Source organism: Lycium barbarum, chromosome 8 (genome assembly GCF_019175385.1).
Source record: "Lycium barbarum isolate Lr01 chromosome 8, ASM1917538v2, whole genome shotgun sequence".
Classification (NCBI taxonomy): Eukaryota; Viridiplantae; Streptophyta; class Magnoliopsida; order Solanales; family Solanaceae; genus Lycium; species Lycium barbarum.
In genome coordinates, this window is record NC_083344.1 from 118,108,565 (window position 1) to 118,113,635 (window position 5,071).

The 5,071-nt window shown below is 39.9% G+C and overlaps 1 long non-coding RNA gene across 1 annotated transcript; it reads left to right on the plus strand.

Moving 5' to 3' along the window:
- Window positions 1-611: 611 nt before the first annotated feature.
- LOC132605342 (uncharacterized) lies at window positions 612-3,011 on the plus strand. Its single transcript, XR_009569149.1, has 2 exons — window positions 612-2,545; window positions 2,698-3,011. It is a non-coding gene; the product is annotated as an uncharacterized LOC132605342 (long non-coding RNA).
- The last annotated feature ends 2,060 nt before the right edge of the window (window positions 3,012-5,071 follow it).

Here is a 5,071-nt window from a genome sequence, read left to right on the forward strand (position 1 = left end):
TCTCGATTTGACTCGGTTTATCGGTTTGGTGCGATTTTTCGATTTACTTTGTACACCCCTACTTAGTAGTTAGTAGCATGACATATATGGTGGCGTGTTCTACCATTGATCATAACTATATATATATATGGTTGATTTGCTCTTGATTTTAGTAAACTAATCGATAAGCTTATTGCTACTATGATTAAAAACTTGTTAAATGTATCTGTTATAATCATGCATCATTTAGTATATCTGGAGCCTAAGCAAGTATAATGATCATAAAAATAATTTAACCTTTAGGCAACGGTCAAACTTTTTGTCCTTGGGTCAAACTTAAAAATATACTAGTATAGTTTTATATTTCTAAAAGAAAGTGCTACTAAGTGAGTATTTATTACCTCTTCTGTCCATTTTTACTAGTCATTTATAATAAAAATGGTTTTCATTTTAGTTGTTCAGTTTGGAAAATCAAGAGGTAATCTACTATTTATTTCTATTTTATCCTTATTATTAATTATTGGGTTGAAAATTTTAATTGATTTCAACAATTAAATGACTTAGTAATAATTAGAGGTGATATAGTAAAATTATCATTCACCACCAAAGGATGTGGTGCAGCGGATGGGGCTGCTCCTCTCTTAACTAGATGTCTCGGGTTTGAGCCCTTCTTATGAAAAAAATCCTTGGTAGGGAGTGCTTCCCCCGGAATGGGCCCTATGCGTGATCCAATGAGGGTACCTGATACCGGGTTGGAAATCAAAAATAAAAATAAAGTAAAATTAACATTCTATTTATGGTTCGTTAAGGGCCTGTTTGGAAAGCCACCCAGGTAATTGGAATTGAGTGTAATTACACAGTTTGGCCTGTTTGTTTGACCAAGTAATTACACAGTTAGGTGACAATTGGGTGTAATTGAGAGGGTGTAATTATACTCTTCAATTCTCCCGGGTGGGGGGTTGGGAGGGGGGGTGTTGACAATTGGGTGAAATTACATCTTGTAATTACACAGTTACTTTTTAGTTTGTTTCTTTTTCTATTATTTTAATTTATTTTTGTTTTTAATTTATTTTTTATTTCTATTATTTTAATTTCTTTTGATTTTTAATTTAGTTTTTATTTCTATTATTTTAATTTCTTCTTTATTTTTATTTTTTAAAATGTAATTTTCTTTTTATAATATTTATTTTTCATTTACTTTCTTCTCTATTAGACAGTGTCCTACTCCTAGTGCCAGTCCAATACCTACAGACACAAATAGCCGACTTACTTGTAGCTAGGAGTCCTAGTTCTAATGTGTTTCTATGTATTTCGTATGTCTATATATTCTTCCCTCGTTGTATCAATTAAAACACACAATATAATAAAACGCACAACTGATTCTAGAGTCAATATTCCTCATGTTCTAATATGGTATTAGAGCCTCTAACGGACTCGTCATCCACGTCGTCGACCACCATTAACACTGCCAGTTCTTCTTTTCCAACACCTCTCTACCATGTTCACCATTTTATTTCAATTAAGTTAAATTCCTCCAACTATCTCTTCTGACAAACACAAATTTTGCCCTTTCTTCGTGGTCAAGATCTTTTCCCGTTATGTTGATGGCAGTCGCCCGTGCCCTCCATCTCATGTGTCGGGCAAAGAAAAAGAAGCAGCTATTGCTAGTCCAGCCCATTCTCGCTGGATTCAACAGGACCAAGTGATCCTTAGCCTGCTTATCTCGTCTCTATCAGAAGAAATTATTCCGATTGTAATCGGTCTTTCAACATCCAAAGAAGTTTGGGATGCGCTGAAGGCAGCTCTTTCCTCGCCATCCAATACGAGAATACTCAATCTTCATATGCAACTTCAACATATGAGACAAGATGATCTACTTATCACTCAGTACCTTCACAAAGCGAAACTTATATGTGACGAACTAGCTGCTGCAAGTCGTTCGTTGTCTCTTTCCAATCAGAACATCTATATATTCAAAGGCCTCCGAAGTGAATTTAAAGACATTATTACCACCTTATCCGCTCGACCTGAACCAGTCTCGTTCAGTGAATTACATAGTCTTATCCTAAACTATGAATTCATTCACCGGCAGACCCTCTCCTCTCTATCAATTACAAATTCTTCACCGTCGGAACTCGCATCTAACCTAGCTGCAAATCTTAGCCAGTGAGCATCACAATCTAATCGCAACTCCAATGCTAATCGTGAAAGAGGTCGCCAGAATTGTCGGGGCAGAAGAGGCTATCGTGGTGGCAGAAACAACTCATATAGGGGGGTCCGAACACTGGACAACAGTGGGTTGATTCGCGCCAACGCTGCCAAATATGCAATGGTTTCAATCATTTAGTCCCCGCGTGTTTTCAGCGCTTCAATCATACAATCAATCCTACGGCTTACTTATCGCACCACCCCGCTCCAGTCTCTAGCAATTCGTAATGGTTCCTCGACTCTGGCGCCACACATCATATTACGCCTGATCTTGCTAACCTACAACGAGTGGAAGACTATCAAGGCACTGACCAAGTTCACGTCGGCAATGGCCAAGGGCTTCCAATTCATCACACTGGTAATTCGACTATATCTCTCCCCTCAAAATCTCTTGCTCTTAAAAATATTCTCCATGTTCCTTTAATTACGAAAAGCTTACTCTCCGTTCAAAAATTTGCAAGTGACAATAATGCCTTTTTTTAATACCATCCCTCTTATTTTAATGTCAAGGATCGAGCATCCAAGACACTACTTCTTTCAGGTCGGACTAGTGGAGGCCTCTATACTCTTCCTCTCAAGTCATTCTCTCGGTGCCATTCTTCAAGGTCACCTTCTGCTTTTCTCTCGGCAAAAACATCCTCTACATGCTGGCATCTTCGGCTAGGACACCCTCACTAGCGTGTGTTCCATCACGTCATTAGGAAGCATAGGTTACCTTACTCTAGTTTCAATTTTAATCATATTTGTAGTGCTGCCAACTTGGCAAGTCGCACAAGTTACATCTTCCAATTTCAATAAATAAAAGTACTTCTATTTTGCAATTACTTTTTGTGGATGTTTGGGGCCCTGTTCCCACCTTGTCGTCTGATGGTCATAAGTATTTTCTTGTATTTGTTGATGATTATACAAACTACACCTGGGGCTTTCCTATGAAACTAAAATCTGACGTAGTCCATATCTTTCATCAATTTAAACTTCTCGTTGAAAAACAATTTAACATAACAATAAAATCCATTCAATCGGATTGGGGCGGCGAATTTCGTTCGCTTTCACCTATTCTTGTGTCTTTTGGAATTGCTCATCGTCTTTCTTGCCCACACACTCATGAACAACAGGGCAAGGTTGAGCGAAAACATCATCACATAGTTGAAACTGGGCTAAGTCTCTTAGCTCACAGTTCGACACCGTCTCACTATTGGCACTTCACTTTTGAATCAGCCATCTATCTTATCAATCTCCTACCACCCCCCCTCGAACGCTAGACACTCACCTTTTGAACTTGCTCTACACAAGTCTCCTGACTATTCTTTCCTCCGAGCATTTGGTTGCCTCTGTTTCCCATATATTCGACCATATGACAAACATAATTTTGATTTTCAAAGCGTTCCGTGCGTCTTTCTTGGGTACAGCTCAATGCATCTTGGGTATCGATGCCTAGATAGGGTGTCAGGTTGTATATATATTGCTCGTCACGTGCACTTTGATGAATCCAACTTTCCATTTGCGCGCCACTCTATTTTAAGGCCTCATCCCTCTACACTACCCTCGGCGCAACCATGGACTTCTTCTCCAATTTCTCTGCCTCTAAAATTGTCATCTCAACAATCTGCTCTCCTCAAAAAATCATTAACCCCTCACCTATTCCATTAACTTTACAAACAGTCCCTCCATCCCCGTCCGACACTAATTCAGTTCCACCCACTGCCTCGCCTCATGTGGACTGTCCAACTCTAACGTCCCCGTCCAGTTCATCCCAGGCAGCTTCGTCTTCAGTCGCCATACCCCTCATGGCTGACCTCCCGGGCTACTCACCTGTCCCTCAACCACCCCCGACTTCTTCCCAGTCGCCAACACCGTTTGCTAGTCTCCCAGCTCCTCCTCAACGTACCCATTACATGATTCTTCATCATATGCCTCATTCATCACATCTATCCACTATTATATCCGCTTCTCTCCAAACGGAACAGTCCATCGAACCTACCAGTTTCACCGAAGCTAATAAACATAAAGTTTGGCGTGATGCAATGGGCTCTGAAATGAATGCTCTTTTACACAACGGGACTTGGTCTCTAGTCCCTTTCGAGCCTTCCATGAACATTCTCGGTAGCAAGTGGGTATTCCAAATTAAACGAAACTCTTCTGGTAACATTGAGCGTTAAAAGGCACGTCTAGTTGCCAAAGGATTTCACCAACTTGTGTTAGGTGTGGAATTGGCCAAACAAGTCAATTCTTTTGTTCACATAGTCGTGATGTAAGCGCTTACCTCATAATAGTCGTGATGTAAGCGCTTACCTCATCATAGGAAATTCATTCCTATAAATAGGTAGCTTATGGTTCATTTGTAAACACACCAAAATTGAAGAAAACAACACATCCCAAAGAGAGAGAAAAATCTAAGAGAAATACTCCTAGTGAAAGGCCTAAGTAAGAGAAGGTCTTTGAGAGAATTTTCTATGGTAAAATTCTTGAGTGTAATTGGGATTGAGGTTGTGAGGTTGAGTGTTGTAAACACTTGTAATATTTCTTCTTTAATAAGATCTGCAGCAGCAACGTGGACGTAGCTCTCACATTGAGGGTGAACCACTATAAATCTGTGTGTGCTATTTATTCTTCGCTTACATCACGGCGTAAGTAGGTTCTATCTAAGGAGGTTGGTATTTAAGTGGTCCAGCTGTGACCCTCCAATCTTTCCTGGGAACCTGCTTACAAAGGTCGGATTTGGGATTTAAATCCTAACAACTGGTATCAGAGCAACAGGTTGTGTTGTGATTTAGAAACGATGGGAGGCGAAGATGGTACGACGCACGGCATCGGTAAATTCGATGGTACAGATTTTGCGTTCTGGAGAATGCAAATTGAAGATTATTTATATGGCAGAAAGCTT